Raw genomic sequence first — 22993 nt, 5'->3', positions numbered from 1 at the left:
CCTGGCCCGGTCGGCACGCTTACTTTCTCTGGCCCTAGTTTTGTCTCTAAGGAAACCAGCTCCTGCAATGGGGTGGGTTTCAGGATTAGTGGGCTGGTTGGCACGAAAGGAGCAAAGCAGGTAAATGTGGAGGTGGAGGTGCGGGAAGGTGAGTTGACAGGATCCACTCCTGTGACCTCCTTTGCTGAATTCACTTGCTTAGCCCACAATCCCATGTCCAGAAAATATTCCTAGGACCTCTCTAGTCTGCTCGTCCGATAATTCTTGAGACCTCAGATCTATTTTCCAACCTATCCCTGCTTCTGATTAAGTGTGTGTTTAAATTGCCTTGGCTACATCAAAAATAAACATTTCTACAAAAACTTTCTGGAGTCCTTGCCTTGTTTCTGAGCTTGCTTTTGAAATACCAATTAGCCAGAGAAATATATGCTTCATGTTTCCAAAAAAAGACATAGGGAAGACCTCGCTAAAGATAGCTAGCTCTGGTGAGAGATGTTTTTTCTTTGAGAAGCTGCAACTAAATGTCTATGTATTCCAACAACATTTAGCAAAAGATGTCCCTTGTCCTTAAAAGAATGGAAGGCACTGAATGAGAAGTCTCTCTCAGGCCAGGCAATAATGAAAGGCTTTGGACTATTAGAACTAGAGTCCGAATTGTATAAAACACTCATCTGTGCAGGAGCAGAAAGCTCAGTCAAATGACTCCTAACAATTCCCTGACTCTGGGTTTGAATGGATGGATATGGGCACATATACCACTTTAGCTGAGCTGACACCAAAGCATTCCATCTCATCCTAATAGATGGCAAAGGTCACTCTTTCCCTTCATTTGATGAATGACTATGGCACCAACACATTTGTCTTATACCTGGCAGCAGTTCTCAAGTTAGTGATAATGAGGGTCTTCCTAACAAGGGAGCCAACTTCTCTAGTGAGTTAGTGGAAGCCGTTGCATCTGCCCAGCTACTTCACATACATTTCACAGCCAAAGGAAAGTCCTGCTGGCCAGAGGCACACAGCAAAGGATCTTAATGCAATAATATTTCTGAAGATAGTAGTCCCCAAATAGTGATCATAAAAACTCACAAACACTGTTAGCCCATAGAATAATATTAGGTTGGTGCAAATGAAATTGCAGTTTTTGCCATTGAAAGTAGTGGCAAAAACCGCAATTACTTTTGCCCCAACCTAATACTATACTGAGCATGGAACTGACTAACGAAAAAATATTAAATTTTCCTCCTCATTTGGAAGAATTCTAGAAAACGAGAATGGTCATCATTCCACTCCTACCATGCTTCATTTGGGTAGAAGTTCTGCAGTACCAGTGGATAATTGCATGGATAGCTTAGTCCTGTCCAGTGGCTGCTTACAAATTAATGTAGTGAGTGGGAAGAATATTTCTTTAAGAAGAAATACTGAGCCAACAAGAGAGACTAGAGGTGAAGTAAGAATGTCAGAAGATAGAAAACACAGATGTGATGAAGTAGAAGGCTAAAAATATGATTTTGTTCTGTTAGACATAATGAGACTTTGACTCAATGATCTCCTTGACTCTCCAAACCTGGAATTGGTTTCAAACAGGATTAGAATTCTTACTTACTGGCAGAAAAACATTTGTTCCTGGGGTCAGCAATGCCTTATATTTCCCAGAACATATTTCACAGCAAATCAGCAGTGGTACCGAGGATGGAGTTCTAGATTCTCTCTAACAAACTTCAGATATGAAGCAGGATATAGACCTCCTCCATCGCTTAGTTCTTTCATCTCTGAGGAGCATGCCCAACAGAATGGTTGAAGAATAAATTACATTGCAGAGGGGCTGTGTTTTTATCTCCACAATACTCTTTAATATGATTCTGTGCTACAATCGAAACTTTATTTAAATAAATTATAGGTGTACTTCTCTCTCCTCATTAATTTATTCATTCTTTGGTTGTCATTTTTTAAAAACCCAAACACATAAGAAGAATTTTCTGTGTGTTAGATACTGTGCTAGATGTTAGAGAATCAAAGGAAAACAAACAAAAACAAAAACATGGTACCAGCCCTTGAAGGACTCTTAGTGTCTAGTGGAAAAAGATTGTCACATTAACAAACAAGCAAAATAAAGACATGCAATTGCTACTGCTGGAAATATTTATATTTACTGGATGTGGTGAAAAAAAAAAGGAGAAAATAGTCAATTAACTCTGTGTGTGTGTGTGTGCGTGCATGTGCGTGCGTGTGCTCTCATACATGCAAGATAGGGTTGGGGATGTAGATCAATAAGAAAGGGTTCAGGGAAAACGTGGCCCTTGAATGGAGTCTTGCAAGATGAGTCGGCACTGACTGGGACAGCAGGGTGAAGGAGGGAGTGTGTCGTGGTCTTGACGGTTGGAATCTGGAGTGTTGGTGAGGGCATCAAGTGACCGGGACACAAACATGGTAGGGGCAAGATTTCAGAAGGCCTTCTACACCACATTAAAAAGACTGGGCTCTGCCCTGCAGTCACAGAAGGTTTTAATCATGTTAAAACTGTAAACTATTGCTGTTTTGGAACAATCCCTCCCCCAGCGATGCAGAGGAGAGATTGGAGGGGCAGGGGGCTGAGGCTGACCAGATGGCAGGCCATTGCAAGGTCCAGCCAGTTGAGACTAAGCCAAGGCAATAGCAGTGGAGGGTGAAGAGACTTACAGGAGGGAAGCCAAGGAGGGGAGTGGCTGTGGGAGTGAGGGAGAATGCAGCCTTGTAGCCAGCCCAGGCTACGGGCTTGGGTGGAGCAGCCACGGAGATCGGGAGTGGAGGAGTAGATGAGATGATGAGCCCATTCCACTTGTTTGAATTGGAGTTGCCTATGGGACATCAGGGTGAGAGGTCCAGCAGGCAAGATAATTTAGGGATTCTTACATTAAAGAGTTTAGGGTCTGTGATCTTGTGTGGGAAAAAAATTGCATCTTTCTTTTCATTAACCTCTAACTAAAATTCAGTATTTCCTTTATGAGAGTAGGCAACAGACCACAGTGATATTAGCAGTACCTTTGACTTTGTCATCTGTAGAAATGACAGATGCATTCATACCACTTTTCGGTTATTGCAGACATCTTGAAATTTGCTCACACGTATCACTGCTTCAAAATGATGCTTATTATGCCTGCTGCTAAATATTATTTAATGTTAATAAAAGGCATGCATACTATGTCACACCTTTGTTTTTAATATTTTAATAATTATATTTCTACATGACTTGTTTCATTTGTAATCTCACATATTTGATGTCAAGTATTTAAAAACATTTTTCCGAGAAGGAGTTCGTGGGCTTCAGCAGGCTGCCAAGTGTATGCATGGACCAAGTAAAGGTCAAGAACCTCTGGTCCAGAGTTTGAAGGCACCAGGCTGGTTCAATAATTCACGGACTTCTGCTGAACAACAATGTGCTGAGAAGGATGTGACCTATTCCCAGAGCTCTAGAAATAGATTGGGATGAAAGGAAATGGTTGACTGCAAAAGAAAATGAAGTTTGCACTTGTTTGGTTAGGAAGCTTCTGGCCTCCCGCCTGAAATAGTTGGCCTTTATAGATCCAAAGTCTCCTGCTCAAAATGTGCCCTGGGCTGGCTTCAGTCATTGCTCTTGGGAAATTGTGAAGACAAGAACCATGAGCCAATGTGATGGTGTGTACTGATCCCAGAGTAGGGCGCTCTTAAAACGAACATCATTCAGCAGAGAGTTGAATTGTTTGTTAAAATCAGTTATGATGAGAGGAATGTAAAGCAATGGCAGACTTGTATAACTGTCCCTGGGAAGGACTTTTCCTTTCCTGAGTCCAGATCCTAGTGTTCACTCAGCCACAAAGAATAATGTTTGAAATTGGGCAGAGAAGATACATGGGGGTGGAGGCAATCAGCTCAGCTGACCACAAGGCCAGCTGTGTCCATTCACTGGACATGTGAGGCCTCCCTCAGTTCACAGAACATCTCCTTTTCCGGCCCCCTAAGGCCAAGAGGTTGAACTTGACACTTGACCTTCCCACTAACCCTACCTCCTTCTTTAGTTCTGCCATCTTGTAGCTGCTCTTGTGGGGCAACACAACCTAAATTGCTATGTGACTCTCAACTCTTAAAAAAGTGTAAAAGTCTACTTCCTAAGTCAAAGCCCTGTATATTTACTTCTGGAAATCCATCCTACTAAAATCTCACTCCTGCAATGGTTGTTGATTGAAGCATTATTTATGATTTTAAAAATTGAAAACAACACAAAAGTCTATCAAGAGGCAACTGCTTAGTTAGACCTGGTTCATCCATACTTATGAAGTACTTCAAAGTGCTTGAAAAGTATACACCACTACAGACAGATACTCCTGCCACATTGTAAAGTGAAAAAGAAATTGTAGAATAATATGCATAGTAGGACTACTTTTTATTTATTTATTTATTTATTTATTTATTATACTTTAAGTTTTGGGGTACGTGTGCACAACGTGCAGGTTTGTTACATATGTATGTATGTGCCATATTGGTATGCTGCACCCATTAACTCGTCAAGGACTACTTTTTAAACAAAAGTGTGTGTGAGGTCCTCAACAGGTTTGTAAATGTCTAGATAAGGATCTAAAAGATGATCCCTGCACTTGAAAATGCTTATTTTGGAAGCTGAGAGTGGAATAAATAGGATGGGTAAGGGAGGAGGAGGATGAGAATTTTAAAGAGAAATTGTTGCTCTTTACTGTAATATCTCCATATTGTTTGAAAGTACAAAATTACTTTTGTGATTTAAAATATAATTGGAAGAAAGATCATATTGCTCTCATATGTAATGGTAATCATCTGGGAATTGTTTTGTAAATTTTAATTTGTCAAATAAACTCATGCAATATCAGAAAAAGTTCTGTATCAGTTAGAACTGTGAATAACAGAGACCCGAAATAACAGTGTCTTAGACAAACAGGGACTATATTTCTTTGGAGATAGACAATCCAAGGCTACTTTGACAGCTGTTTCCCTGATGGCTCCTTTGAGCTCAATTTCCAACTCCTCTATCTTGAGTGTGTGGCCTCAGCCTCATGGTACAAGATGGGCCTAGAGCTATCGATATCTCACTCCTGTTCTCAGAAGCAGAAGGACAGGCCAGGCGCAGTGGTTCATGCCTGTAGACTCAGCACTTCGGCGAGGCTGAGCTGGGTGGATCACTTGAGGCCAGGAGTTCGAGACCAGCCTGGCCAGCACGTTGAAACCCTGTCTCTACTGAAAATACAAAAAAATTAGCCGGGCGTGGTGGCACGTACCTGTACTCCCAGCTACTCAGAGGTTGAGGCGGGAGAATCACTTGACCCTGGGAGGCGGAGGTTGCAGTGAGCCGAGATCACGCCACTGCACTCCAGCCTGGGTGAGAGAGTGAGACCCTGTCTCAAAGAAGAAAAAGAAAGAAAGAAAAACGCACACACACACACAAAAACAGAAGGACAAAGAAGGGACTCATTTAGGGCCAGAGCCAGCTCCATCGTCTGCATAATTTTTTTCTAAATCGCCAGTTTCATATTCTATGAAAGCACAGCACATAGAGGAAATCTTGAGCTGCTTTTCCTGCTGACTCTAGACCATAGCAGTGGTATCTGAAGCCTTCTTCTCAGGGTCTTTTCTTTTTCTTCCTTCACTCCACCTGCCTTCTTCTCCTTCCACATCCTCTTTCCATATTCTCCCCTCTCCATACACCACATTTCAGTTCGCCAAGCAGGCACTAGTCAGAGCTGAAGAGTTTACTACTTCCTAGGTTGCTTTGGGACTTGCTAGATCCTTACAATAGAATGGCAGGGACCACAATGAAGGCAATTTCCTTCTGGGCAGCATTTGGAGAATTAGCTCTCAGGGTGTGAGACAGAAACATATAAAGTAGAAAAGACACAGCCATTCAGCCAACTATGGGTTCTGCTTTTGGCTGCAGAAACAGCTAATTCTGGGTGTGTGTGTTGGGGGGGTGGTGTGTGTGTATTACAGAGGGTGCATGTGTACTGTTTATGTGAAATTTTAGCTACTTGATCTCTCAACATCTCTCTCCCACCCAAACCCCTAAAATGTTTCACTAATACCCCTCTTATGACATTTATCTTCCTCTTTTGTTATAGTTATTTGTACATCTATTTTCTCTCTCCTACTAGACAATAAACTTTTTGAGGGCAGAGAATATTTTGATGCATCTGTATATATTTTGGCCTCTAGAAAGGTGCCTGGCACAAGGCCAGAGATCAGTGTCTATTGTAGGAACGAATGCACCAAATGCTATTGAAATCTCAAGTGATGTATGGGTCGCGAACCTCCCAGAAAAGGTAGGTTATGGCTGCACAAAGATATTGTGAGGTCTTTTTGAACACAAAAAAAGGGAGAGGATTTAAATAGGTGGAAAATGTGAAGAATGAGTTTGTATTCTGACACATGTCTATCTCTCTTCTGGAGTCTCCCCTCGTTGCCTAGTTGACACTTTTTTCTCCCTCCCCGCATCTCCTGTCACATTGACAGTCTGTCCCGGGGCAATGCCGCTCACTTTCAGATTGGATCAGCTGCCCATTGTGACTCACCTCCATATTTTCAACTCCCTAAAAGCATAGACCTTGCCTAACACTTTCTATCCCTCTAACGTAGTGCTGGATACATAGTAGATGTCCAACAAATATTTTTTCCTTTAACTGATGACTAAATCATCTCTGAATATGTTACATGTGAAATGGTTAAAAAAGATAAATAGGGACACATAATGGAACACAGACTCTGAAGTTGTCTTTCTTTTCGTGTTTTATTTTCCCACAGCATTTCTCACCTCTAACATGCTATATAATGTAACTTCTTATATTTAGAGACTGTCCCTCTTCCCAGTGGCAATTGGAATCTCATACATTGCTGGGAGGTATGTAAATTGTTACAACCACTTTGGAAAATTGTTTGGCAGTGTGTACCAAGGTTACCAAAGATTACCATTACTAACAATTCTACTTTGAAATATCTGTCTGTCATCTATCTGTCTATCTATCTATCTATCTATCTTTCTGAGAAATGAGTGCATAAGTCCACCAAAGACAGGTATAAAAATGTTCATATCAGGTTGAGCGCAGTGGCTCATGCCTGTGATCCCAGCACTTTGGGAGGCTGAGTCAAGCAGATCACTTGAGGTCAGGAGATCGAGACCAGCCTTGCCAACATGGTGAAACCCCATCTCTACTAAAAATACAATAATTAGCCTGGCCTGGTGGCATGTGCCTGTGGTCCTAGCTACCCGGGAGGTTGAGGCAGGAGAATTGCTTGAACCCAGGAGACAGAGGTTGCAGTGAGCCAAGATGGTGCCATTGCACTCCAGCCTGGGTAACAGAGAGAGACTCTGTCTCAAAAAAAAAAAAAGTTCATATCAGCTTTATTTATAAAATCTTAAAATGGAAACAAACCAATTATCTGTCAGCAGTAGAATGAATAATAATTATATATGCATTCAATAAAATGTTATATGAAAATAAAGAAGAACAAACTAGTGATACTGCAATAACATGGGTGATCCTTACAGAAATTTTTCCTTAATAAAAGAAGCCAAACACAAAAACAGCAACCCCAAAGAGTGTATACTATGTAATTTCATCTATATGCATTCAAGATGAGCGAAACTAGTCTATGGTCATGGAAGTAAGGACAGTGTTTACCTCTGAGCAGGGGTAGTATTGACTGGGTAGAAACATGAAAAAAACCTCCTGGCATTTTGGAAATATTTCTATTTCCTTATCTGGGCAGTGGTTACATTGGTATATACATATACAAAAACTCATCAAGCTGCACACAATATTTGTGCACTTGTCTGTATATATACTGTACCACAGTTTGTTTACGTTAGAGAAAGAAATAAAACATAAGCTCCCCAGGGCAGGGGTTCGTGAGTTCTACTCATCATAATATCCTCACCACCTGCAGAACCTGAACCTAGAGTAGGTGTTCAATAGCTGTTTCTTGAATGAGTGAAGCCACCAACTCTGGGTTTGCATCCTATTTTATTCGTATTTCTTTCTATCCATGTTTTGTTTGCAGCTCTTGGTTAAGCAGGAGTATGTGACAACAGGCCCAGAGAAGTTATGTACCTTCGCCATGAGAACCCAGCTAGTTAGAGCAGGGAGATTCTGTTTGCCTCCAAAGTCTGTGCTTTTTTCTCTTTTTCAAAAAAGCCAGGCAAATTTAGGAGTGGGTGTTGTATACCAGCTTTAGTGAAACAACCACTGATAACCCACTACCATCAGACCAGCCCTGAGCTATTCCACTATTTCAATGCTCCAGCCTCAGCTTCAAGAAGAGACAGATGGGAAATATGAGGACAGAGGTGTGAACAGGGAAGAGTAAAGACATATTCTTGGCCTAAGAGCCATATGGATAATAGAGGAGGCAGCCAGTGAAAGGAAAGGGTCAGGTTCTAGACTCGGAGGAGCTGCTGTTAGATGTAGGCTGTCCTCTGAGAGTTCTCTGATTCCAGGACCAGCAAGTGGTTATAATCACTGTGGCCATGCAGAGAGGGAATCTTTGCCTAGAGCTTAGTAATCCAGGATTCCTTAGAAGTCAAACAAACCAGTTATTCTGATGTAGGCCAGCCTAGCCCACACTTCACTTTTGGCCAAGTGGGACTGTAGTACAGATGATGAAGATGTAGACAGGTTCCCGAGGAAGTGTGAAGCATTCAGACACCTGTTTACTGGGCTCTTCATCCTCTTCTCTTTGCCTAATCACTATTTTTTTCTAACACAACTTAAATAAAATGAAGAGATCCTCTACAGTTTGCAAGACACAGGAAGGACTGTTGGGATCTTTGGGTCTTGCAACAAATCCAGATGAGAGAAGAAGGGAGTATGTGTGAATGATGGGAGAGGGATTTATTAGAGATTATAGCAGAGCCTCTTCACCATTTCAGTCTCTGACCCTGAACAAAATTCTTAAGGGAAGCCCTGGGTTAAAAGGGCCACAGGCTCTGATTATTTGTGTTTCCTGCTTCAGAATCTAGAAGCTGCAGTTGGGAAAGAATACAAGTTGGAAGGCATTCTCCTTGATGGATCATTTCCCTCATTCCCTGCATTCAATTCTTCACCAATTCCCATCAATCACATGCTTTAAAATATTTCAAATCCCCAGTTCTCTCCATCCCCACTTTCACCACCTGATCTTAACCCTCATCTCCCTAGATTATTGCAACATTTTCCTAACTGATCTCTCTCTCCTGCCACCCTTGCCTTCTCATTCCACCCGAAATCCACACAGCAGACAATATGGCAGCTGCTGTTGTCTTACCTAGAATAAAATCTGACTTTGTTACCTAGATCTATAGGCCCCAGCTGATGTGAGCCTGCTTGAGAATTTCCAACTTCATCTCATTCTCTCTGCACCACCCTTGCTTCTTAAGTTCCAAATATTCAGGTGTTTAATTTTTTAAATAACTTTATTGAGTTATAATTCACCTATCATACAATTCACCCATTTAAAATATATAATTCAATGGTTCCCAGTATATTCACAGAGTTGGGCAACCATCACCACAATCAATTTTAGAACATCTTATCTCCGCCCAAAAATCCCGTACCCTTTAGCAATCACTCCCTATTCCCCCAGTTTCCCCAGTCCAAGTCAACCACTTATCTACTGTCTTTATAGATTTGGCTGTCTTATTTTCAGCTCTTGAACACACAAAGCTCTTTCCTGCATTAGGTCCTTGCATATGCTCTCTCTTCTGCCTCATAGGCTTGCCAGTCCACTCCTCAGGCTCCCCATTCCCTTCTCTCACACATCACTTGGCTGGTTCTTCACCTTTCATGCCTAGATTGAAAAGTAACCTATGCGAGGTTTATCTGAGTACCCTCAGACCAGATTCCTGATGCTTTCCTTTATCATAGCTCCTTGCTTGTTCTCTTCTTGGTAGCCTCACAGTTGGTAACCATTGGTTTACCAGCTCCTATTGCTTGACTTCCTCCAGTTGACTTTAAGCATAATAAGGGGAGTGGCTGCATCTATCTTGTTCTCCATTGTATCTCTAATGCCTACTGCAGGGCCTGGTGCTTAGAAGACCATCAGTAAATATTTGATGAATAAATATATATTCATGCGTGAATGAATGAATATACCAGATAACTGAACTCGCATTGCTTGGAAATAAGACCCCCTTGCCTGTTTCAAGCAGCAGATATTGCAATGCAACAGCATTTTACCATCTAAGTTTTCTATTGATGTGAAACAGTTGACCTGAAGCCTGCCTTTCTTTCTTTTTCTTTTTCTTTCTTTCTCTTTCTTTCTCTCCTCTTTCTTTCTCTTTCTTGTTCCCCTTTCTTTCTTTTCTCTTCCTTTCTATTTCAAAACAAGGAGAGTTGACTCAGAAGTCTGATCAGAATGATCAATTGCAAAACATGGTAGCAGAATACTTCTGAGTGAGTGATTGGATGATGTTGGGCAGTTTTGGTTTTCCTTCTCTTAAGATTATCACATTGATTGATGCTTGTTTTAAACATTAACATTGTGACAATCACTGTCACAGCAACTCTGTCCGCTAGGTCTCCCTGTTGTTATAAAGGATCCATTAGTGTTTCCTCAGCTGGTTCCATCACCATGAACACTGTTCAAGGTCCAGTAGTCAGCTCTGGGCAAAACCAGATTGTAAACCAACTGAAGGAAAGGGTTATATTCCATGTCCACCTGTAATAAATTGCTATTCTACCCCCAACCACACACACATCCGAGAAGCTTGCAAGTAGTAGCTACTTGTAGAATGTCTATTGAATTAGTGGCATTAAGTAGTATCTCCCATTTTTCTTTGCTGCTTTCATCCTGTCCTCCCCCCGCCCTCACCTTGTTACTGCTTTCTCAATCCTGAACTTTCAGGCTGCTCAGATGTCTGAATCACAGAGGAAGTCAATCTGATTGAATCATTCACACTATGCTGCTTTATGAACCTAAGTAGGGTGTGTTGGAGCAGTTTATAATGGTTCATGAGAGCCATTTGTATGTCTCTCGTTCAACTCTGCATTCAGTGACATCAGGTTGCTAGCTTGAAATTAGCCATGGTGGGAGCATTTACACCACAGAAATTGACAAATACTATACATCAGAGCCTTTTGTTTTGAAAGCAGTTGTTAAATATTTACACCACTGACATCATATATTAACATTATTTCCTGTCTGTCCTCCTCACCCCCTTTTCTTTTGTTTTAAATTTATCTTATCCTAAGTTCCAGGATACACGTGCAGGGTGTACAGGTTCGTTGCATAGGTAAACATGTGCCATGGTGGTTTGCTGCACCTATCAACCCATCACCTAGGTATTAAGCCTCGCATGCTCTCCTTCCCCCTGCCCCGCTGACAGGCCCCAATGTGCATTGTTCCTCTCTCTGTGTCCACGTGTTCTCATTGTTCGGCTCCCACTCATAAGTGAGAACATGTGGTGTTTGGTTTTCTGTTCCTGTGTTTGCTGAGGATAATGGCTTCCAGCTCCATTCATGTCCCTGCAAAGGACATAATCTCATTCCTTCTTATGACTGCATAGTATTCCATAGTATATATGTACCACGTTTTCTTTATCCAGTCTATCATTGGTGGGTATTTGGGTTGATTTCATGTTTCTGCTATTGTGAATAGTGCTCTAATGAACATATGTGTGCCTGTATCTTTATAATAGAATGATTTCTATTCCTTTGCTCACCCTCTTCTCTAAGAGAATTCTGAACCAGGCTTAATTTAAAGAATGACTCACCTGTGGCACATACCTGTAATCCCAGCTACTCAGGAGGCTGAGGCAGGAGAATCACTTGAACCTGGGAGGCAGAGGTTGCAGTGAGCCGAGATTGCGCCATTGCACTCCAGCCTGGGCAACAAAAGTGAAACTCCGTCTCAAAAGAAAAAAAAAAAAAAGACTCAGCAACTCAGCAAGAAAGACTTTGAGGCCGTATATTTATAAAGCAAATACTTTTTTCCCACTCTCTTGTTCAGGCTGTTTCACAGCTTTCACTGTTAAGTGCTTTCAAACCTTAGCTCTGTTCTTAACAATGTACTTCATAGTTTGCCACAAAAGGCTGAAATCAGATTAGAACATCTTAGGGATTTTAGCTAACTTGTTTATGTCAGTTTAGAGAGAAGGAAAAGACTACCTAAGGCACACATCTTCCAATCCACAAATGGTACCAGATAAGTGTTTAAATTGTTCATATATATATATATATACACACACACACACACATATATATATATATATATATATATATATATATATATATATTCACTCAACCTTCTGCACTTCTGTCTTTTGAGATGAAAATCACCCCAAAATTCCTTGGGAAATTGCCTGTCTCCTAGCTCAGTGACTCCATATTGCAAATTCAGAGAATTTTAGGTTTACCAGAAAAATAAGAGACCATCAGATGCAGTTTCCTCAACCAGGCTGATGTTAGCATCACCTGGGGAGCTTCAAAAAATTATGTGTCTAGGCCCCACTCTAGACAAATTCAATCAGAATCATCTGGATTGGGATCAGGGCATTACTATTTTTAGCAGCTCTCCAGGTGATTTTAAGGGAGAATCATTGATCCAATTACCCCTCAATTTTCAGATGAGAATCCCAAGACCCAGTTCTAAAAGCTTTGCTCAAAGTCCCAGGGTGGCTGAATGGAGGCAGCACTAGTCTAAGACTCAGATTTTTTTTTTTTTTTTTTTTTTTTTTACTCCCAGACCACAATCTTTTAAAATCATGCCCCAAATCTCTGGATGTTCCCATTCCTGTTTGATAAGCCCCCAAACATCAGTCCTAGAAGCAAAAAAAGTTTTCCTATGGCAGAAATTTTATCAGGCCTGATTTCATTCATAAGTCTAATTGATCTTTGATCTTGAGCAAATGATTTTCTTACTTTTTTTAGTATTTCAGAATGTCTAAAATTACAGGGGGGATCTTTGTGATAAGATATGGTAATGTAAACTATGTAAAGACATGGACTAGTGTCTAATCTTTACTATGTCAACTGTAAGGCCTGATCGAGGCCACATGCCCATGTATCCATTTATACCTACTTGATGTGTTAAGTGCCTTGACTAGATGTTTGAAAGCATCTGTTCACACTACAAAGTCATATATCTCAATTTCAAACCCTGGCTCCACCATTGACCAGCCTGAGGCCTTGAGTAAGTTATTTAACCATTCTGTGCTTTGATTTTCTCACTTGGAAAAGAGTTCTACGCCATAAGGTTGCTATGTGCATTTATGAGGTAATGAATATATATAGGGCACTTAGCACGTTGCCTGATCCAGAACCACTCAACCAATATTAGTTATTATTATTTTGCTATAGTAACCTATGTCTACCTCTTTGCTTGAATCCTGCTGAGAGAGGAGAAATATGAATGATGAGGGAGCAGGAAGTGACAACCTTTGAGCATCTTGAACTGAAATCTCTGCCTTGGCTTCAAGGGTCACTGTGAGCTAAGAGGAAGCTGCACTACACCCCTGAGGGCAACACACAGGAGGAGGCCTGGAGCAGGGCACTCTGGCCTGGTCCTATTCTTTTTCCCTCCATGAATGGCATTGATTCTTGAGGGCAGCGGCCCCTATTTTTGCTCATCCCTCTAACTGGGCACTGGACTCTGGGCCTGAGCTACTGAACCCAAGGAGTGCCGATACAATGCCAGCTCTCAGCGTCCAATCACCACCTACTGCTCCCCATCTGGTTCGCAGCTTAAGTTTGCTTTTCACCCAGCATGTCAGTTCAGCAAGCATCTCCCTTCCAGCCCAATAGGAGATGTTATCAGAAGTCCATTCATAACACTGACATGGCTTCTGCTCCTCACATCAGTTTTTAATGAAAACCCCTATGAGATTAAAGCACAGCAGAGAAAGGAACAGAGAATGATGAATGTCCTAAAGTGAAATGAGATACATTTCAGAGATGGTTGGGCTGCAGTTGCACTTTTAGACAAACATTTTATGAAAGACATTGGCAAAGTGTCAAAAACTACTGTGGTTTGAATATGTCCCCCAAAGTTCATGTGTTAAAAACTTAATCCCCAATGCAACAGTGTTGGGAAGTAGAGCCTAATAAGAAGTAATTAGTTTATGAGGGCTCTGCCCTTGTGAATGGATTAATGTCATGATCATGGGAGTGGGTTTGTCACCCCCTCTTGCTCTTGCCGTCCTGCACTCTCTTGCTCTTCTGCCTTCCACCATGGGACGATGCTGCACAAAGACCCCGCCAGATGTGGATCCCTCAACTGTGGACTTCCAGCCTCCAGAAATACAAGAAATAAGTTTCTTTTCTTTAAAAATTACAAAGACTGTGGTATTCTGTTATAGCGACACAAATGGACTAAGACAAAGCCTTCTGTCCGAGTTTCAAATATAGGCAGAGGATATTTTCTCCTGTCATTATCTGAAGCAGGAATGCATTCCTGCTTAGGGCCTCATGTGGTTCAGTCTCCACCTTCAACTAGAGCATCTTTCTAGAAGCTGGCTTTAAGGTTGTAGAATGCAGAATTTGATACAAAGAAGTGGGCACAGAGATCAAAATGTGCTTGGTTAGACATGGCTTTCCAAATTTCATTAGATGAAAACCTGAATGTACAAAATACTTTTGCATACAACTATTCACTTTTCAAAAGGATTCACTAGCCACCCAGGCAAAGCAGAATCCACGTGTATGTGTGTATATATAAATATTTTCTTTTCTTATTTTCCCTATCAGTTGGCCCTGTAATAGCCCTTTCATTTCTCCTTAATAGATGGTCCCCTATTCTCACTTCAATTCACAATAATTTGTCCCAGTTTGAATTTCCTAAGAACTGATAACCTAAGTAATACAGGAGACTGTCAAACATCTCAAAATAAGCATTCCCCATCAGCTCAAAATAATCAGTTTACCTCTCCTAATAAAATGTTTCAACTGGTGAGGAAGTATATTCCCTCATCTATCATTAAGAATTGACTACACAAGGCACGGTAGCTCATGCCTGTAATCCCAGCACTTTGTGAGGCTGAGGTAGGTGGATCACGAGGTCGAGAGATCAAGACCATCCTGGCCAACATAGTGAAACTCTGTCTCTACTGAAAATACAAAAATTAGCTGGGCGTGGTGGTATGTACCTGTAGTCCCAGCTACTCAGGAGGCTGAGGCAGGAGAATCACTTGAACCTGGGAGGCGGAGGTTGCAGTGAGCCAAGATCACGCCATTGCACTCCAGCCTGGTGACACAGTAAGACTCTGTCTCAAAAAAAAAAAAAAAAAAAAAAAAAAAAAGAATTTACTATAGAATTTTTCTTAAAGGCAAATTTTAGTATTATTTAATTTACCAAAAAATTATTTGCACATAACATTTCAAGACCATGAAATTCAGAGTGGAAGCCTCTAAGGTATTATCTAGCCCCAAATCTTCAATTTATAGATGAAGAAATCAAGATCAACAAGAAGAAAATTCTTCCAAGGTCACACAGCACCATTAGGAACAAGATTAGAATTCGAACTCAGGAACTCTGACTCACGAGCCATTCATTAAGGAAATAGTTATTAAGCAATTGTTATATGTCAAGCACTGTGTAAGATACTAGAACATATAAACAATTCAAAAAGAAATACTGCTGCCCTTGTATGTAGTGGAAAAGGAGATCTATACGTGCAAACTTGAATGTTATGAAAAGAAGACACCACGGGATTTGACCCGACCTGGAGGTCAGGGATGGCTTCCCTGAGGAAATGGCATCTGAGCTGAGATCTAAGAGGGATGAGTAGGAATTAATGAGATGAAGGGGTATGGCCTGGGGGAGCAGGAAAAAATTCTAGGTAGAAGGGACCCTGTGTGCAAAGATTCTGAGTGTGTTCCAGTATATATCACTACGTCTTGACTACTGAATCAAATAAAATACAGCTGGGTTTTTTCCAGCCTTCTTGTTTGTGTCTTTCCTTTGATTTAAGAAGGTGTAATGTATGAATGTAATGTCCAATCTCCAATCCCTGTTTGCGAAAAGAAAAACACTACCTGTGTTTAGGAGAAAGGTAAAACTGGATCTGGAGTGACATGTTTGGTATAATTTTTAAAGCTGCAAAAATAAAAGAATTGATTGGAACTCATTCTGAACTCACTGAAACATTTGTGGTTTTTGTGGTCTTTTAAAATATTATTCCAGAAGTGAAAAAATTACTCTCACCCAAAATCTCTTTTCACCTAACTCCCATTAAATTCAATCCTTCATTTATAATTTCTCACTTTCTTTGTCTGAAATACAAGGAAAAGAATGGAACTTTGGAAGTATAGAGATCACAATGTCCAATGGAAAATAAAAACTTTAAAATTAGGGATACTTTGATATCTTGCTTTCATCTTAAAAGCAAGGAAATGTGAACCACATAGGACGAATTCTGCATATGAGAGGAGGTGGGGAAGATGCATGAAGAAGGGACACCAGGAAAGCAATGATCTAGGATCCATTCTTCTAGATACAAGCTGCTACCAACTGACTTGAACCCTTCTCTTGTCTGGTCTTTTCATCTTCTCTTAACAACTTAGCCTGCTGCACTTTCTTAACTGAGTATTAGAAGCTGTAGTGAGACATAGGATGCAAATGAGCAAGGTTGCACATCAACTCAGTAGATACATGGCTATGAGGTTCCAGTCCTAATTTCAAATGGGGAGGATGAAGGGTATCTGAGCTATGACAGATAGAGAATACCTCCCCTTCTGGGAGGGGGAAAGCATGGGCAGTGAATGACCACATAGATGTACTATCTAGTGTGTATCTGGGCTTGCGTGTTTGCATTGTAAATACACCCTTGTGTCTTTCAACATGCTGAATCTCAGTGGGAATTGAGATTCTTGTGGGTGCTAAATGTTACAGTTTTAAAAGAAATGAAGCATTCTAGATTCTTTTGAGTCCGAGTCTTCCAAATGCATGTTAAAATAACTATTGAAAGGGTTTAGAATGCAGACTACAAGGCTACATAGGAACACTGATTTAGGAAATCCTGAACCCACAAAAATGTGAGAGCACCAGTGACACTATATAGAAGAGCCACTGAAGACAATGATACACAATTAGTTTTTGCAGATGATCCCAAAGATTGGGACCAGCTGAAGGAGTTATCTTCACCATGGCCGCTAATTCCAAAAACAATTAAGCCCTTTGTCCCCATTAATACAGCTTCACAATCTTTCTACAGTTTCCTCTTCTCTCAGTTCTTACATCTGTGGGCAGAAACAGTCTCTCTTCATGAACTTCAGGACAGAAGCCTGGAGTTAGCTCTTTCCATTCCCCATCGCTAATCATGTATATGCAATCCATCACCAAGTCCGCCTCTTCCTTCATTATTCTCTCAGGTTAGTTCTTTCCAGTTTCTTTTTCTTTGTCACCATCCTAGTCCAAGCCCTCATCACCTCAGCTGGAATACTGCAATAATAGTCTAGCTAGTCCATGATTAACCAGCTCCTCTTCCTGTGTTGCGACAGCTCTCCACTGTGTGAATCTTGATAGGAGATAGAGCCCGCTTCCTGCTGCAGAAGCCCAGAAGGGCAGCTCATCCGTCTCCCAGCTTCTTGCAGCTGGAGCTCAGTTGCCTAATCAGAAGCATCCATCCTCGATATGAAGTCTGGGGCTAGTGACGCACAGGGCAGAAACAGTTGAGAAATCTTAGGTGGCAGCAGCATTGGCAGCAACAGCAGTGGATGCCTTTAGTGTCACACAGGAGGTCCTAGCACGCCAGGTCAGCCTCAGTGCCCAGTGGTCAGCCACTGTGCTATGGGTGTCCTCACCAGACCAATCCCATGGAAGTGATTTCAACCATGGCTCTGGCTATACAGCCCCCTTCACTCCTGCTCATTTCCTAAACCTGGTTTTCTAATCTTCCAGCATGTCTGTGAGTGATGTGATAATCCATTTGAAAAATTCCTTTTATGCTCAAGACAGCAAGAATTAGTTTCTGTTCTGAGAACCTTCAATGATATTCTCATTTCTATATCCAGCCCCCTCCCCCAAGCTATCACCCATGCCGCTGCAAAACTCATTTAAAAACTTCACCTTTATCATATCATTTCTCTGCCTAAGAAGGTACAATGAATTCTACATGAAGTCAAGTTCCTTATCTTGATATTCAACATCCTGAATAATCCAACCTCTCTCCATCTAACAGAAACTGCCATTTTCTCTGCTGTCTGTCAAGACAGTAGCTTTCAAATTTTTTATGAGATCCACATAAACACCAGATTTAAGAACCAATAAACACACAAAGCTGAAGCAAGCTCTTCGTGAAAAACATACTTACTCTTACCATATGCAATCAATTCTGATATTCTCTATTCCATTCTGTCCCACTTTAAAAAAATGTTGTTGATACTCATCAAATTGATTTGTTAAACACAGGTTTAGCCTATATTGTGGTTTGCAGGCCACCCATACTCTGTTCCCAGTTCCATGCAGGAAGTACATAAAGAGAGTAAGTCAAAACCATCAGTTAATCCCACTTTTCCTATTAGGGTTTCTCACACAAACCTTGCAGAAAAAAAAATTGTCATCCTGACAAAGTAGGCCTATGAAAAATATTCACGACTACTGAATAATATTTGAATATATAGTTAAATCAATTACAAAAACAATTCTTTCCAAACTGTTCTTTGATTTTGCTCTATTACTATGGAAGAAAATTTTTGATTCCACATTTTTAAAAGCAGTTTTTGCCCAGAGTTGGTCTCTTGGAAGGATTCTGGCTACACTGGTTTGACCTAGGACGTTTCTCTGCAGAAACTCTAACCACACACCTGTGTAACAAATCATCGCTGACACTTACCAGATGAGTGAGGTAGACTTAGATTATAAAAACGATTAGTAAAAAGGCAAGTCTGCACAGGTGGGACTGGAGGTTTTAATAAGCTGTTAAAATTGCACACGTCTCTTTATTAAAGTCCAAAGGTTGATTTGAGAGATGGAATTGGGGCAGGGGATGGGGGTTGGGGTCTAGAAACGGTGGTAGGTGGAGACTGACAAAAGACTAAGCAACTCACAACTGCTGGTGGTACATCTGAGTTCCTGCTCTGGGGACTACGGGGACATTGTCTCACCAGCTGCTGCCTGTTCACAGCTAACGACTCCCTTCCCAGAGGTTTCTGATGTCAATGCATTTAGTCCTTTTGTTTGATGGCCTGTAGCCTTTGTGCTTTGCAGCCATTATAACAATCTGTTTACCTTTGTGAATACCTAATGGACAGTAGATGTGCTCCCCTGGGGTTAGAACTGTACACTGAGGTAAGAAAGATTTTTCTTTCCGTTGACTCTGCAATGATTTATCTTCCAATATATCATTGTATTCACCCATCTTTGTGGGCTGGAGCTGGAATGCTAGCTATATGGAATCAGATACACAGAGCAGATTCTCTCCCTGGCAACCCGCTTCCCCTCCCCAGCTTAGGAAGAGCATAAATAATGACCCTCTCCCTCTTGCTCCTATTGGATTTCAGCTGAAATCCCTTAGACTTTTGGCTATGTCCAATACCTTTGGAGTTCTCTTCAGCTCTCTGCTTCACAGCTTCCTTTGTCTACATTAAAAGAAGCACAAAGAGTGATCAAGATAAGCCCAAACCAGACATTCCTGGGTAAACAGAAAAATGCATCCTGTAACTTGCATGCTGATTGTCTCATTCCTGCCCCTCTCCCTCCCCATCCCATTTTCTCGTTACTTTTCAGAGCTTCAAGCTTTTGCTGCAGTGAAAAGCTGCTGGTACTGGGGAGACAAGTATTTTCTTATTTTTTCTCTGTATAACCTACAGGGACATCTTTGCCTTTGTCTGTACTACTATTTGGGGGTGGCGATAAAGTAAGGGAGGTTGACTAATGGATCATGGAAAAGAATCCTAGAAATTGGAAGCTGTCAATAACAAACATTCCTAATGCTGCCCCTCTCCCCATACAGGGCAGGCAGTGTAGAACGGGGGTTAAGAACCTGCAGTCAGACGACTTGGATTAAATCCTGCTCAGCCTCTAGCTTCCTATCTGACCTTGACGCATTCCCAGTTTCCCCCTTCAAACTCCAGTTATTATTATTTTCCCCTGCAGGGACAGAGGTGTGTGCCCTACTCTCTAGGAGCTTGCACTGAAATGGAAAGCGCATTCTGGCCACATGTTCTACATCACTGTTATCCCAGAGTTTCGCCATGGTGGATGCTGGTGGGACCTACAGGAGGGACTTGATTTCCTTCACATGATTGAGCATTGTGGGCTAGGGAGCTCACCTTTCCCATCTCGTCTTTTTAAGATAAATGACATCCTTGGCCTTCCAGGTTGGTTGATCTTCTGGTGATATGACACCAACCTGAGGTTTCAAAGCAGAATCTTTCCCTGCCAACAGCGTGTATGGCACACAGCTGGCACCCTATTCGGAAGCAGTGATCCATGTGCTGAAAATGGATGCTTCTGGTGGCAGAAGAATGGATTTCATTTTCCAGCAAAATTTCTAATTTCAATGTGAGAGGTACCTTCCTTCCTTCCTTCCTTTCCTCCCTCCCTCCCTCCTTCCCTCATTCCCTTCTTTCCTTCCTTCCTCCCTCCCTCATTCACTTCCTTCCTTCCTTCTTTCCTCCCTCCCTCATTCACTTCCTCCCTCCCTCATTCACTTCCTCCCTCCCTTCCTCCCTCCCTCCCTCCCTCCCTCCCTTCCTCTCTTCCATCCTTTCTTCTTTATTTTTCTTCACCTGTTTCCTGCCAGAAGCCATTAGATTATTTGGGACATCTTTCTTTATTCTTAAATTAAGCTTGTTGACATTAGCTGGATGTCATAGCTTCTTGCAAAAGCCATATCTGCATAGTGTGTCTAATTAGATCCTAGCATTGTAACAACTCATAGGTTCAATTTTTTAATATACAAATCTGGAGGATACTAGAGTGAACTAAAATAATTTCACCATCTGCAAAAGATTTCACAGACAAACAGTACTTAATCTGAGAAATCCCTTGATAAATTTGCCAGTAGGCCAACCCTCCTCACTGGTACAAGGGCGGCTTATAACAGAAACCCTTTGTGCATTGTGGAAGGCAAACACACATGCATTTTACATGAGCAAATTCTAAACCAACTGGCCATGATTTTTTTCAATTACACTTTCCCCAAAATAACCCTTTTAGAACAAGTTTGCAAAGGTTTTTTCTCCATAATTGTACGCTGCTCTTGGAGTGCTCGAATGGATGGGGAAGGCAAACAGAGTCAAAGCTTTCCATGGAACCACAGTCATTTCTTGCACTGGAGGCTGCTTATTTTTGTCCTCTCTTGAGAGAGAATTGCAGAGAAGATTTTACGTCTGTCTCAAAATTGATTATGTGTTTTTAGTTTTACCAAGTTCAGACTTTAAAAAATCCCAACAAAAGAAACACAACAACACTTATCGTCGTCTGCCACCCTGGTAGGCGAGTCCGCTGGGCACTTGTGTCTGGAGTAACATTATCTGTTGTTATTTACTATGAAATGCTACAAACTTACAAGTAGTGACAGGAGGACAGTGTGAGGACAGCTATGTTCTTTGTGTGAATTGATTCAAGGCTCTCATTCATAAATTAGCTAGGCCTTTGGTCAGTTTTTGTGTTTCTTTTTTCCGGTAATAACTCAGCGAAGTCTGGATCCAAGCCACTCTCATGAGTGCTGCCCTTTAAACAAATTGTTTGAAGTCCAGCTTTCACTTTTTGGGGATAAACAAAAATAATGCTTAATATTGTAGAATCATTGTTTGTTTTTATTTTACACAATTAATTGTCTTTTTACCAGAACGACAAATGTATTGCATAAAACAATATTTAAGTAAATAAAGGTAGAAAAGGTATGGAGAAGCAGAAAGTAAGAAGAAAAGAGGCACAGAGGAGAAGGCAGAGAAAGGGGAAAATAGGAAGAGGGAAAGGAAAAGGGAAAAGGAGAGGGAAATAATGAAAAAGAAAGGGAGAGGTTGGGAAGCCGAGGCAGGCAGATCATAAGGTCAGGAGTTCGAGACCAGCCTGGCCAATATGGTAAAACCCTGTCTCTACTAAAAATACAAAAATTAGCTGGGCGTGGTGGTGTGTGCCTGTAGTCCCAGCTACTGAGGAGGCTGAGGCAGAAGAATCTCCTGAACCACGCCACTGCACTCCAGCCTGGGCGACAGAGAGAGACTCTGTCTCAAAAAAAGAAAGAAAGAAAGAAGAGAGAGAGAGAGAGAGAGAGAAACAAAGGGCAAGGAAGGGAGAAGGGGAGAAAAGATTGGTTTTGGAAGCCTTTACAAAGGGCAGGAAAAAAATTGACTGGACTAAAAAAAAACCAAACATGACTGGACTAAACATCATCACTGGATCTCATTGGTGAGTACATAATAAAAATTACTGAGAGTTTGTCCAAATTCTTCAAGCTTCCACACAAAGTTTTCAAACACATATCCAAACCCAGCAAGCCATATCAGAATGGCCCAGTAAAGGTTATTCTTAATATAACCCACATGGCAGCTGGGATCTCCCTGCCCCTTGAGATGGAGGTAAGTTTGCCTTGCATCCTTATTCTATGTCTTGTAGAGGTCCAAATCTCCCCCGCCCTGAGCTTTCTGTAACTTTCTGGGAAAGTGGTGGTGAAAGGACATGGCAGAGTGTGAGTTTATCTTCTCAGTTTTACTGTGGGCTCAAAGAGGCTGACCTTGCTTAAATCATTCAATTTAGGGTTGCTCTCACTAATTCAAATGTGTTATTTTATTCGACACCATATTAATCCTGATGTAAATATTTGAATTTCCAAAAACACTTACAAGGCTTTATATGTGGAAGGTACTTTACTGAATATTTGGGGTAAGAAAAGAAGATTTTAAAAATCAAGTTTATAGAGATATTATTTAAACATAGTAAAATGCATCCCTTCTGAGAGTACAGTTCGCTGAGGTTTTACTCAGGTAGTTATTTTGTAGCCACCACCATAATTAAGATATAGAACACTTCCATCATACTACAAAGTTCTCTTGGCCCCTTGGTCAATTTCTTCCCCACCCCACCCCTAGTCCCAGACGGC

General features: G+C 41.3%; 1 long non-coding RNA gene across 1 annotated transcript in view; it reads right to left on the bottom strand.

Annotated features, from left to right (window-relative positions):
• The window catches only part of LOC134728895 (uncharacterized), a 105958-nt gene that overhangs the window by 7933 nt on the left and 75032 nt on the right, over positions 1 to 22993 (bottom strand). The window contains exons 3-4 of the long non-coding RNA XR_010109756.1: positions 15092 to 15208; positions 11723 to 11858 (exon numbers count right to left, since the gene is read on the bottom strand). This is a non-coding gene — a long non-coding RNA (uncharacterized LOC134728895). The remainder of the gene's footprint in view (positions 1 to 11722; positions 11859 to 15091; positions 15209 to 22993) is intronic.

This window comes from Pan paniscus, chromosome 15 (assembly GCF_029289425.2).
Source record: "Pan paniscus chromosome 15, NHGRI_mPanPan1-v2.0_pri, whole genome shotgun sequence".
Classification (NCBI taxonomy): domain Eukaryota; kingdom Metazoa; phylum Chordata; class Mammalia; order Primates; family Hominidae; genus Pan; species Pan paniscus.
Note: the sequence above shows the minus strand (reverse complement) of the source record. Positions and strands in the feature narration are given on the sequence as shown.